The sequence below is a fragment of the Talpa occidentalis genome, unplaced genomic scaffold (genome assembly GCF_014898055.3).
Source record: "Talpa occidentalis isolate TD23 unplaced genomic scaffold, MPIMG_talOcc4v2.1 talOcc4.13, whole genome shotgun sequence".
NCBI classification, from domain to species: Eukaryota; Metazoa; Chordata; class Mammalia; order Eulipotyphla; family Talpidae; genus Talpa; species Talpa occidentalis.
This window is the reverse complement of record NW_023601322.1, coordinates 71790501-71804722: the sequence shown is the minus strand read 5'-3', so window position 1 is coordinate 71804722 and position 14222 is coordinate 71790501. Positions and strand designations below refer to the sequence as shown.

The window sequence follows — 14222 nt, the reverse complement described above, 5'->3', positions numbered from 1 at the left end:
TTTATTTGGCAACAGCCTGTTTGGGGGCTAGGGGGTTACCAGAAAGCCTCTGGAAGAGGAGGACAATGTCCCACCTCAACATCACAGTCTAATCTGTAGGCTTGTGAGTGTTCTCAGCAGCTGAGCCCAGGGGTTGGTGAGGGGCAGCTTGCAGGAGGCTGGGACAGAAGGACTCAGACTGGAGTGGATGCTTAGGCTTGACTCCTGGATTTGCCTCTAGCACCTTGGTTTCTTTGGGACCTCGGACCTTGGGTTCACCATCTGCAGACTGCGCCAAGCAGTCCTCTTGTCTGGAAAATTTGCGGATTGGAGGAAATAAAACATGTCACATGCCTCAGGCAGGCCCATCACATTTTTACTTGCTTCTAAGGGATGGTTTTGATGATGATGATGATGTTGATGATTGGTCCAGAGGGAAACTTGGGGTCCCCCAAAAGGCAATACATCTTTCTGTTTATTCTTCATAAAGCTAGAAACAGTCCCTTTCCTACCTGGGAGAGGATATTTGGAAAATTCAGGCACCTCAACATGCCTTAGACCTTTTTCTCCAAGATAAATATGCTCTTTGGGACAAGCACATCAAGCCCAAACTCCTATGGATTAGAATATTCTGAATGCTGCCTGCACCCTATTTGGGAGGAATGCATTTGAGATTTGTTTGTGAAACCACAGTGCTTCTATTTCTTAGTATTAGAAACTTGAACTTATATATATTTCTGAGTGTGTTGAGGTTTTTCAAAAATAAAGGTTTCAAGGTTCTGAAATCTAAACTGTTTCTACCAGAATGGGGCCGAAAATGGGGACCGCCCAGCTACTCATGAAAATCTTCTGCCACCAGCTACTGAACTCTCAGGAACAACGATGCAATGTGGAGGAGAAAAGGGATCCAGCATTTCTTCCGGGGATTAAAAGTGAGTCCAACATTGCAAGGACTGGGGAGAAAAAGGCTCTTGTTGAACTCCCCTTTGAATAACTGAGCCCCTTTCTCTCTCAGCGCTAAGTGTTGAGATGCAGCGTCCCTACTGCCTAGAAACCCAACAAAGACTGGCTTGGTGGCTGCTTTGAGGTTTCTGTTCCATGTAGAATTTTAACCATGAAAAGACACAAAGATTGGTTTCTTCTGAGTCCTTAACTGAACACCACAAAGGGGGACAATTAGTGGGGAGCTGGGCCTCTGTCTCCTACCAGCTGTGCTGCTGCTATTTGGAACCTCAGGCCCCTCAGAGCCACATGGGCTACACCACCCCAGCACCCTCTGTCTCCAGAGTTTGGAAACGTGCCACAGACTGTCCAGGTGTGGAGAGGGCTGAGATCCAGAGAGGCTGTGTGTGTCCAGGAGAGAGAATAGATTCTTACTAGGTTTGTAGCCTGGTTGTGACACTTATCTAAGTGTCCTAATCTGTAAAATGGGATAATAATGCCTGACTGAAGGCCTGCTAGGAGGATGAGGTGAGATAATCACAGGCAATTTTGTCATGGGGGATTTTGAGGGTAGCAATGGTAGCCATTTATATAAAATGATTGTTTTCCCCATTCCAGGCTTTAGAGCACAGGTCCTAGCCCATCCTCTATTAATTTTTTTTTATTTTTTAATTTTTAAAAAAGATTTATTTATACAAGCACTGGGTACAGTCAGAAGCGTGGGAGGGTGAGAGAATTCACCAGAGCCAGAGCGGGGAGCAGAACAGGCAGACTGATGAAGTACGCTGCTGAGGGGAGCAGCAGGCGTGGCAGGAGAGGTCTGTGCGCCATGTGGGACCCTTGCCGGTGGTCGGGGATCGAACCGGTGCTGCAGAGGCTGTGGGCAGCTTCGCAGCCCAGTGCTTAACTGCTGCGCCACCAGGGGAGGCCCCATCCTCTATTTATTGCACAAATATCCTTTTACCTGATTTTCAAAGTCCCCCAGCCCATTCCCACTGCAAATCCTCTGCTCTGACTGTGTGGTCTCCACGGTTTCTCCTGCTCATGGGCTATTTGAACACCTGTGCATTAGCAGCTCTGCCCCTGACATGAGCCAACCTTGCAATCTCTCTGAACTCACTATCCTTATAAATAAGGGATTATGACCTCTTCCCTAGGGATCATTGCAAGGGTTGCTGTAGACTGTGGAAACAAATTCCCCAGCATGGTGCTGAGCCCTGGTACAGTCTTGATGAAGGCTCTTCCTCCACCTGCTCCTGGAACATGAGTTGGAAAAGGCACTCAAAGCAGCAAATGGTATAAGTCAGAAAGAAAAAGAAAAATACCGGATGGTCTCACTCATAGCAGGAATTTAGAAAACCTAAATAAGAGACCAGGAAAAAGACTAATCGATACAAAGTAAAAATCAAAATCAACAAGCAACTATAAACCAGAGACACACTACGGGGGGCGGGGGGGAGTGGCGGGGAAAGGAAGGACTAGAGTCAAAATAAGGGGGGGGTGTGCAATTGTTTGGGGAATATAACCAAAATGAAAATGCATGCATTGTGCAAAGATGAAAAAAGATGTAAGAATTATATAAAATAAAATATTTAAATTTAAAAAATGCAATACTTACCATCCTATAGAAAAATTATATATTAAATATATTTTAGCATTAAATAAACTGGTCATTTTACGGGGAAAATCTAAAAAAAAAAAAAAAAAAGCAGTAAATGGTGCCCTCAAAGGCCTGATTTGGCCTATCCTCACACCTTCTCAGCCTTCAGCTGCCACATGGGGTGTTGCAGAGTGGGTATGTGTGTGGACTCCTCTTGCACCACACACTTCAAATTCTTCAGTTGCCACAGTCACTAAAAAATGGCTTGTTAAAACTGTTAGCTTACACACCTAAAAAACGGTTTGTTAAAAATCACCCAATACTTGGGTCTCTATGGTGGCACAGGTGCTACAGACAGTGCTGTGGAGCTCTCACCAACCACTGCCGCGTGAGTTCGATCCCTGGCCAGCCAGGGACCAACCCACATGGCATAGCAGACCTCTCCTGCCTTGCCCACTGCTCCCCTCAGCAGTGTATTTCAGGCAGTCTGCCTGTTCTGCTCCCCACTCCATCTCTGGTGAATCCTCTCACTCCCTGAACCTTTGGCCTACACTCCAGTTCTTGTATGCACAAATAAAAAAAAAAATCATCTAATACTTAAACTGTTTTACATGAAGCATGTAAAATAAATAATTCATAATAACTCAGTAAACTATTGTTGGTACTCAACAAATGTTTGAATAAATATTTCTATAATAGGTTCTGTATGAATAGTTTGCCTAATTTTTTATATATATATATATATATATAAAATGAAATCAATATAACAGCATACTCAGTTGTATCCTAACTTTTTGAGTTTGCTTTTATTTTTATTTAGTTATTTTAACTTACAGTAAATAATGCTGCAGTGAACATCTCCATGTAGGTATTAATTTCCTTGTTGGGATTCTTTTAAGATACAATCCTACAAATGGGATTATTGGTTTAAGTGGTTTATTCAGTAGTTCCTGAAGATATTTCCATATCACCACACAGATTCCAAATGGTCAAATTTAACAATACAAAACTCCCAGAAAAGGTTCTGGTATACTCCACAACCACTTCTTTTTGACCTTTCTTGGAAATGGTTCTTCTATGATAACTCTTCACTGTAATAGGTTGAAATTCCTGGCTTTAAAATGTATTATATTACAGAATAATTATGTCCATTTTTAATTCAATAGTGCTGCTATTTGTATTTAATTATTTTTAAAAGCCTTATTTTTTAAAGCCTTATTAATTGTAAAGCTAATGTAAATATTATTTATTTGCTTCAACTCGACCTTATTTTTTCCTTTTTTTTAAACCTTTATTGATGTGTTTATATTTCTTTTGATTACAACTGACAGAGACGACTCTAACTACCATAAACAAAAACAGAAAGAGTTTGCTCCTATACCTGGGAAGAGAGAACTGGTGTACTTCCAGGGAAAGCTAGGTCCGGACTAACCCGCGTAGTCTTAGTTCTGTCCCTCCATTTTGCCGCTCTGATTCCTTCTCTGCCTTGGCTTTGTTCTTAGGCGGGTTTTGCTCACAGGAATCCAAAGATGACCTCTGGTGCCGGAGTCCACATTCTTTTGGCTTGTGATCAAAGAAAAGAGAGAAACCTCTAACTTCCTTCTAGTAAATCTTGTGATATCCCTGATTGACTTTCCTGGGTCATGTGTCTGCATCTCAGCCACACAGTGTGCTGGAGGCAGGAGGCTGGGCTTTGATTGGCCATCCTGGTTCCTAGATGCCCGTCCCCTTCTGCTGGGGTCAGGCAGTGGTGGATGTCATGATTTATAGCCCCCTCAGGCCTTGCAGGCTGGGAAGGGGGGCTTCCAAAGGAAAGAGTGATGCTGAGATGCTCTTGCTGAGGAAGGGGGTCAATTATTCAGCTTCTCTGGGCTTTGATTTCGTCTCCTATGAAATGCAGATTTTACAGTGCCTGTTTCTCAGGGTGGTTGTGCACATAACATACAGCAATGTGCTTGTCACTGTACATAATAGATTTCAATAAATGTTAACTTTTAGGACAGCTACAAAAGTTAATGACGATTGGGATTAAACAAAATGACTAATATAAGAGTATTTGACCTGAGCACAATAGCAATGTCATCTTGTAGCCTTTGAAATATTTACTAGAAATGCTTGAGAATCCCTAATCCTCCTTGAGGACCAAGTCTGCGAGTCTCTTCTGCTTCCTTTTTGTCTTTCCCTATTCTTAAAGCCCCTCCTGCCTTGTGCTCTGTGGTTACTTTTCTATCTTCAATTATCAGGGAAAACAAGGAGAGTGGTGGGCCCCTGTAGCTTGATGGCCCCCTCCCAGATGTGCACATCTGATTATAATAGTATAGCAGTAGATGAGTTGTCGCTGCACTTTAGAAGTGTGCCAGCCGTGGGGGTGATGTGGTGTGTCCCCACGGGTTGTACACAGTGAAGCCCAGGTGATTCGCACTCACAGAACATAGGAAGCAAGGACCCAAGATGATCTTTCTTTCCTTTGTGCTTTACCACCTCTGAAATCAAGATATGTGTCAAAGATTTTATAATGTAGGAAACATACAGTGTGGGTTAAGGACTGTGCCAAGGATTTATGTGCGTGATTGGGTTTAATCCTTCAGGCAACCTTATGAGATGGAGCCTGATATTATCTCCACTGAACCACTGGAGACCATGAGTTTCCAGGTGGGGCAGTGATTTGATGAAGGGATCTTAGTGGTGACACCAGGATTCCAACCCAGGCGACTGTATCTGATTCCAGGGTTCTGCTTTTACCCAGTACATTTTGCAGCTTTCTTGTTGGCTCAAAGGGATAGATTTTGCAGTGAGGAAATATTCTACATTGATTTTTATTGTCAATAGCTGAGATGAAAATGGTGAGGCCAGCCATGCCTTGCCCCAGTTTGCCTTCCCTTCTGATGGCGCCAATGTCAGGTGCTCCAGTAGCAGTAATATGCAAGTTGTGAAGTAGCCACAAGATGGCGCTTTGGACCGTTCTCCAGAACGCCATCGCAGGGACCATGTAACCTCCCAGGGCTGAGTCTATTCACCCACAGACATCTGCTTAAGGAAACTACGCTTGAAAGTTTTCAGAAGAATTAGGACCTTGACCAGGCTTTCCTAGGGGTCATACGTTGTGATAGGTGTGTGTATAAAACAGCAGTATGGATGGAATTGGTTCAATGCCTAGATGGTACTTTGACACCTGTGTTGTCTGGGTCACTTTATAATAAGCCTTTCCCCTTAACCGGATTCCTTAGTACAAAAGCTCTTTGAGTTTGCTCAAAAATCTGTTTTATGGAAAAGAGCGTTTGAGTTAATCAGGAATTTGGTGTCCCTGCAGAACATTTGAGAAATCTCAGTCACAGGCTTCCTAAATCTTCTCCCTCCCAACCTGTGGACTCTTGTGCTGAAGAAGTCAGCTGTGGGTGGTGTGTGGGGAAGTGCGCTGGAGAGCAGATCGCTGAACTCAGGGGTGGGTGGGATGTGGGAGGGGTGTAGGGCCCCCTATTAGGGGTCAGCTTCCAATGATTTGTGTGCATGAGTGTCATAACCCTAGGGCCACGGTGATCCTGGGGCTGGGGACACAGAGACTGCTGGCCCCATGTGGATGACAATATAGTTATACCCTGATTTTTGAAAGTTCGTGTCACAGACAGTTGGCTTGTACAAAAAACCTATCTTAGTACCTGTTGTCACCTATTACGACAAAAGGCAAAAAGCAAACTCGTGTTCATTATAGAAGCAGCTCACACCCAAAGCAGCAAGAGTGGCCCTGGCGGGCTCCTTCTCCAGAACGACACTATGCAGGCTGTGTATTTATCATCTCATTCCTTCTCGTGCTAGACGTGAGTGTTATTTTAGGTTTATGTGTTACTTTGTATGATTTGGTAGGTATTCTTTTGAGTCTGGGATGGCTTAAAATTTTTTCATATAAATGCACAGTAATTGTTTCTTTGCTTTACACCATTTGTCTCATGAAACGTTTCAAAGGAATATTATAGCATCAGAGAGCAGGGGAAAATGATATATCTTAATTTTTTATAAGGGTGAATAAATACTCTAAGAGAAAAACCTGAACTTCAGGACTTAGCTCCAAATAGCATTTCTTCCCAGCACACCAGCCCCCAGTGACCCCTTTCCTTGTCCTCCCTCCTCCACTAGTCATAAAGTATCTACCTTGTGACAGACACTTGCCAAGAGCTGGGAATTCAGAGACAAAAAACCTACTCTTCATTGTCAGAGATCCCACAGTCTAGTTGGAGAGACAGACATTTTTAGAAAAATGTTATTCGATGTGGAAATGCTGAGGGTGTGACTCAGACAGGCGTGGGCTGAAATACTGGCTTACCTATTTGGTGCCTAGGTGACCTTCTGCAAGTGACTGAGTCTTTATCAGACGCAGTTTTCTTGTTTATAAACCAGGGATGCTAGTGTAGATGTCACCATCTATTTTATAGACCTGGTGTGAAGACGGAATGAGAATATGTATGAAGCACTTTGCCTAGAGCTTGACAGGGGAAGATGCACAAGTCTCATTGATTTCCTTATCCTGTATGGGATTAGCAAATGGCTCAAAGCTGAGAGGCAGAATTAATACTCTGGGTAATAGAATGTCAATTTCAAACACTTCCCAAAGTTGTGGAGTGATAGGGAAGAAACTCGCAAGACCATACTTAATTGGATGTAGTGGCAGGCTCAATTTCAAAAGATTGATCACCTAAACTTAAGGTTGGAGTAGGGGTGTGCATTGCATGGACCTCTGCTCTCACATGCCCGGAACTTGGGGTCAGTTACGTGCCTACCAAACTGGTGCAATGTGGTGGCTGAGAACACAAGCACAGGCTTGGGAGGAGTTAATAAATAAAGCACAATGGTCTGGAGGTGGTTTGAGTGGGTGACCTGGATGGCAAAGGGCATGGACACAATCACATACAATAGTGAGAGGACTGGCAAGCTGAGCCTGAGAGAATCAGACTGTCACAGGATGGCCCCAGCCTTCAAGTAGGTCAGGGATAGCCCCTGAAAAAGGCAGTATTCTCCCTCTGTGTTGATTTTCAGGTGGAACTCAGGAAGCATCTTTTCGTGTCCTGACTTAGGAAGAGTTTTATTTTATTTTATTTTTTTTTAAATTAATTAGAATCAAGTATATTTATAGATTAAATATAACCAAATATAATTATTAAGGAAGCAACACATTACGCAGAATACTTTTGGTAAAATTACTTTCCCTCTATGTGAATTGTACACGTTAATGGTTCTGTAGTGTTCTTATTATGTCTCCTCATAGTCTTTCTTTTTTTTTTTTTTTTTTTTAAATTTTATTGTTATATTCCCCATACAATTGCAGCCCCCCATTCTGACCCCAATCCCTCCCCTCCCGCCCCCGCCCGCCTAAAAGTGTCTCTGGTTCATAGTTTTTTGTTGATTTTGATTTTCACTTTCTTATAGTTATTCATTTTCCTGGTCCCTTATTTAAGTTTTCTAGATTCCTGCTATGAGTGAGACCATCCGGTATTTTTCTTTTTCTTTTTGGCTTATTTCGCTGAGCATGATCCCTTCCAGCGCCATCCATGTTGCTGCAAATTGCATGTGTTTATCTTTTTTGAATGCTGAGTAATATTCCATGGTATATATGTACCACATCTTCTTGATCCAGTCATCTATTTTTGGGCATTTGGGTTGTTTCCAAAGCTTAGCTATTGTAAACAGTGCTGCTATAAACATAGGGGTGCAGGTGTTCTTTTTAATGGCACATATTAAAAAAACTAGCAACAACAAATGCTGGCGAGGGTGTGGAGAAAAAGGAACTCTTCTGCACTGTTGGTGGGAGTGCAAACTGGTCCAACCACTGTGGAGAGCTGTGTGGAGATTTCTGGACCTACTAAACATAGAGCTTCCATATGATCCAGCAATTCCACTCCTAGGTATTTACCCAAAGGACACAGAAACATCAATTCCAAAGAACACTTAGGAAGAGTTTTAAACCTTTTCAGCACTTTGACTTTGGCAACCACAGAGTGAGCTGCTTTGTGAGTTGCGAGGCTCCTGTTACTGAAGCACTCAAGCAGACTTCAGGATGGTCGAAGGCAGGGATTCCTCACACAGGAACCAAGGAGTCAGACTGATGACCTCAGGGAGATCCAAGAATCTCCTGGAGTTGTTTGCAAGCTAGTCTGTGCAGTTTTTTTCAGGGAAAAGAAAACATAGCATTTATTAGCTTTTCAAGAGGCCAGGTGTCCAATTAACAATTCTTGACTTTAAAACCATTTAGCTATTGAATCCACGGTGGGACTGGAGTCCAAGATTTTTCTCTCCCTCCCCCCACCCATATTTTAGTCTTTTATTTAAAAAAAAAAAACTTTTTAAATCATCTCCAGAAACTTGGAAAACAAAGGAGAATATAAACAGCTGGGACTATATCAAACTAAAAAGCTTCTGTACAGCAAGAGACAGTAACCAAAACAAAAACACACCCCACTGAATGGGAGAAAATATTTGCACACCATACATCTGATAAGGGACTGATATGGAAGATCTACAAAGAGCTTATACAACTCAAAACAAAACAGTTCACTCAAAAAATAGGCAGAAAAGCTAAGTAGACACTTCTCCAAAGAAGAAATACAAATGGCCAACAGGAATATGATAACATGTTCATCTTCTTTTATTATCAGGGAAATGCAAATCAAAACCACAGTAAGCTACTACTTCACACCAGTGAGATTGCCCATATTAAAAGACAAAAACAAAAACAGAACAAGTGCTGTAGAGGATGTGGAAAAAAGGAACCCTTTTACACTGCTGGTGGGATTGTAATAACTAGTCAACCACTATGGAAAGCTGTGTGGAGTTTTCTTAAAACACTAGACATGGGTCTGCCATATGACCCAGCTATTGCAGTCCTAGGAATCTACCCAACGGGAAACAACAACAACAACAACAACACTAATTTGAAAGGAAACCTACACCCCTATGTTTTAAGTAGCACTATTTACAATAGCCTAGAAATGGAAACAACCTAAATGCCTCCAAACAGAGGAATAGATCAAGAAGATATGGTATATATACACAGTGGGATGCTACTCAGCTATCAAAAAAGATAAACTCATGCCATTTGCAGCAACATGAATGGAGCTGGAAGGGATCATGCTCAGGGAAATAACTCAGAAGGAAAAATATAAATATCAGATGGTTTCACTTGTATGTGGAATATAGAGAAACAAAGCAAAGGATCAAAGACAAACCTTGAAAACTGATCATAGATGTTAGGCATCCAGGAGGGGAGGGGTGAATACAAGGTGGGGTGACAAGCATAAGGGACTATGCTGATGGGTTATGGAGGTTTTTGTGGTGGAAGAACTATGGTGAACTGAGGGGATAAATCATATATTGTCTAAAAATTAACAACAAAGTAAGGAAAAAGTACTATATTTAAAATAAAAACAAAACAAAAATAGTTTTAAAGAAAACAACGCAACACACACCACCATCCATTATACCTCCTCCACCCCTGCTCCCAACTCCCTTCCTCTTCACTTGTTACCTGTTTTCAACATCCACTCTATTTATTTTCACTTTGTTTTGTCCATTCTCCGCTTAATTTCCTTACATTGCACATAGAGTTGAGATCATCTAATATTTGTCTTTGTTTTGCTTTGCATAATACCCTTGAGTTCTTTCCATTCCTCTGGAGCGGAATAGCATTCCCCTGTGTACATATTTTCCTTCTCTAGTCATCGGTCAGTGGACACTCGGGTTGTTTCCACATCTTAGCTCGTATAAATACTGCTGCGGTAAACATCGTAGTGCCTCTAACTCTTCATGTTGATGCCTTCGTATTCTTTGAATAGACACCCAGATGTTGTATTGCTGGGTCATCAGATCACTCTATTTTCAATTCTTTTGAAGAAGGTTCATACTGCTTTCCAGAGTGACTGCATCCATTTCCATTCCCACCAGCAGTATATAGAGCCTCCTCTTTCTCCACATCCTCACCAGCACTTGTTGTTAGCAGTCTTCTGGAGATCAGCCAGTGTTGCAGGTGTGAGATGATATCTCTTTGTGGTTTGGACTTGCATCTCCCTAGTACAAAGTGATGAGGAACTTTTTTTCAATGCCTGCCTGCCAGCTGTATATCCAGGTGTAAGAGTCCTTGGATTGTTAAATATGTTGTTGTGAGTAACATGAAATTGTTAATTATTATCTGTTATCATTTATACTATGAGTATTATGTGCCACACACAGTTCTACTTAAGTAATATCAATAATATTTAAAAAATTGTTGAGATTAAGCACTACTATTATTTCTATTTTCCAGGTGATGAAATCGAGGCATAGGAGTCTGCCCCAGTTCACAGAAGTGTCCTGCTTCTTGTTTGACAGAACTGTGCCCTGACATCTGCCTTCTTAGGTCCAGTGAATGTGATGTCAATCCAGGTAGGTCAACAAAGGATACAATAGTACAACTTTCCCTTGGAAATTTTAAAGGCAGGGTAATAACAGTAAGAAGCAAGGGCCATGTGCTGACTGCTTGCTTCTGTGTTGAGACACTCATTTAATACTCACTTATAGCCCTATTAAGTTGTGACTGGGAGAAGCTAAGTGATTTGCCCAGGGTCACTGTTTGTTTGGGAGAGGAACCAGCACTTGAATGAGCTTGTCTGGCTCTCAGCCTGCATTCTCAGCTCTATGGACACTTGGGGATGGGACACTGAGTTGGGGGCCTAGACCCTTCTGTGTATCTATTCCATGAGGGGCCATTTGAAGAGGCTTAGGTGAGTGCAGAAAACCCTTTCACTGAGGGCAGACAGATCAGAGTGGCTTCTGGTATATCCTGAAGCCTCAGGAATAGGTGATGGGGCTAAACTCAGAGAGGACAACAGAGTGGGTGAGCCTAAAGGACTCAGGGGCCCCCAGAGCTGCCCTGGCTCCAGGGAGTTCAAGGAGGCTGAGGCTCCAGTGTGGCCTACCTCTTGGGTCTCTGTTTCTCTGCAGCCCAACTCCTTACAGGTTCAGCAAAGGGGGCAAGTCAGAGGTCTTATTGTAGGAAAACTCGAGACTTGACCAAAGCTGTCAGTCTCAAGGGGTGACGAACTCTGGACTGACATGGGGGAGTTGTTCCTGTGGGTCCCCATGGATTTCCCCTAGCTTCCTGATATGATTCAGCCCTCCCCAGCCTTCTTGAATTGGAATAGGATGTCAAAGGCTGTAACCCATCACCACTCCTCTGAAGCAGCTAATCCCTCTCTTATGCACATGCCAACCAAATCGTCAAGGACAGGTTTTCCTCAGGCCTCTGAGAAGTGCAGCTGCTTGGCTGACTTTTGTTCTCCTGAAACTAGAAACTGATACTTTAATTATCTGGGGAGTCCCATGTGGACAGACACACAGGGAAGGGGACAGGGGTTTTGGGTCTTCATTCAACAGCTGGGTCTCCAAAGAGCCATGTGTCCCTCAGTGAACAGTCCTTGGGTGTCGGCTGCATCTTTGCCTGGGAGGGCAGGCAGGCCAGGTAGAACAGGGAAAACCAGGAGACTGCTCAGGAATATTCTATAAGTGCTCTATGAGATTAAAGAGTCACCATGACTTCCAAAGGGCCCACACTCATCTAGAAATAAGTTGTTCAAGGGAAGAGGTTGACTAATTGTTTCATAGACACCGCCCAATCCCACACCCTGTGTACTTTCCTGCTCAGTCCTGTAAGTGGGACAGTCATATGATTTATCCAGTACACTAGAATTCATCTGAGTGAAATTCTTTATAATTACTCTGGGATGACGGTCATAGACAGGGCTGTCCCAGACAAACCAGGACATGTGGTCACCCCCACTTAGGCTATTCAAAGATTTTAACATTGCCATGACCACTTGCCCACTGTGTGACCTCAGACTAATTGCTTAAGTTCATCATCTGTAAGATGGGGCTAGTAATAGAGTTTGGTGAGAAAACAGTCAATAAATATTGATTGTGATTTTGTTGTTTTTATTAAACGTTGCTGCTCCTTGAGGTATGGGGTATCAGCAGGGCTGGTATTTTAGCAGCTCTAAAAGTTGAAAGATATTCTTTCTCTCATCATTTTCTTAGTTCATAAATTTTTTTTTGGCTGTACCAATGCAAATACTGAACTCCAATCTGTCTCTGCTGGTCATTATTTCTGCGGGAAGAGAGAAAGGCTTTATAATTTAGAAATGACTCCTGTGAGAGTTGTCTTCAAATGACTTCTAAGGAAACAACAGTTTGAAAGAGACTGTTGCTTCACTGTCCTTTTGCTGCGGTGAACAGGGGGAGCGGGAGGTGACTGAAGATTAGATGAGAAGCCTCATCTGCATTCAGTGAACTGTGCCTACTACTCATCCCAGAATATCAACTCCTCGCGGTCAAACAGGCTGATTATTTTATTTATTTATTTTTAAAGATTTATTTATTTATGCATACAAGTGCTGGAGTACAGGCCAGAGGTGCGGCGGGTGAGAGGATTCACCAGAGACAAAGTGGGGGAGAGAACAGGCAGACTGACTGAAATACACTGCTGAGGGGAACAGCAGGCAAGTCAGGAGAGGTCTGCTGCGCCACGTGGGTCACCGCCCTGGCCGGGGATGGAACTCACGCTGCAGTACCTGCGAATCGCTTCATAGTGCTGATGCTTAACCTCTTGCGCCACCAGGAAGGCCCCCTGGCTGATTATTTTAAATCCAGCTTTGAATTCATTTTTAAAAACCACTTCTTGATGTTTTCAACTTGTTTGTAACGGAACATTCGGTTGAATTCAAAGCTGTCATAGTCAATTTGTTCAGTCATCCTATTTGGTGGTGGCTGTGGGGTTTGATAAAATCTCTGGTTGCTCCCGTTCCAGCGGAATTTGTGTCTGCCAAGTGCGGGGGGGGGGGCCCCGGCTTCTCACAGGCAGGCTCGCTTTGTTGGGTCAGTGGGCGGCACCCTCGGGGCGCACGTGGCTGCTACAGTCTCCTGCCTTGAAAAGGGGAAAGGAGCCGAGCCGCATGCAAAGCAAACCTGGCTGGGGCTGGTTGACCTGCCCAAGTTAGCCTGGGATTATTGACAGGAGGTGAGCCTCTGACTGAGGTCCTGGCAGAGTCTTCTGTGGGCGGGGGATAGAACCCTGCTAGTTTCGTGAACATGGGGAATGTGTTCACCTCACTGAGCCTTGGTTTCCTCATCCATACTGGAGCTAATAATAGAGGATTCAATGGGATAGGGCCTATCAGGCCCTCAGCACAGGGTCTGGCTCACAGAAAGCCATGCCTACGGCAGTCCCTGTGTCACGGGTGTCCCCAGGCCTCAGGGAACTCCTCCCTGCATTTTGCTGCCCTCTGGTGGTGCAGGTCAGGGCCGTCTGGGTGGACGAAGCTGGCTGTTGTTACCTTGAAAGTAAGAAAATTGCTTTGGGTGTTACTGCTTTCTTGATCACCTTCAGGAATATTTATTCAACTTTTCCAAAAAGGAGGGGGCAGAAGGAAAACGTCCTAAGTGCTTAAAATCAGTGCATAGTGTCTTCCTTGTGGGAGGGTGAAATGCTGTGGTGGGTTTCCTTACCCCTGAAGTTGGGGTGGCCCCAGCCGTGGGTCTCTGGCAGAACAGACTGGAGGTGATGACGAAGGAGGGAAGAGAGATGGTTGACATGGGAATGGAGGTTGGAGTTGTGGTTGGTGTCTGTGACTGTTTAGCAGGGCCATGATCCTTCCTGAGACCCCTCTGAATTTCCTCAGCCATCTTG

General features: G+C 43.6%; 1 protein-coding gene across 5 annotated transcripts in view; it reads left to right on the top strand.

Moving 5' to 3' along the window:
* SLC25A48 (solute carrier family 25 member 48) overlaps positions 1-14222 on the top strand; it is a 274610-nt gene that overhangs the window by 54509 nt on the left and 205879 nt on the right. For all 5 annotated transcript variants that reach the window (XM_054694374.1, XM_054694372.1, XM_037509266.2 and 2 more), the window contains exons 4-5: positions 784-911; positions 10809-10927. The gene's annotated coding sequence lies outside the window, so the exon portion shown is untranslated. The remainder of the gene's footprint in view (positions 1-783; positions 912-10808; positions 10928-14222) is intronic.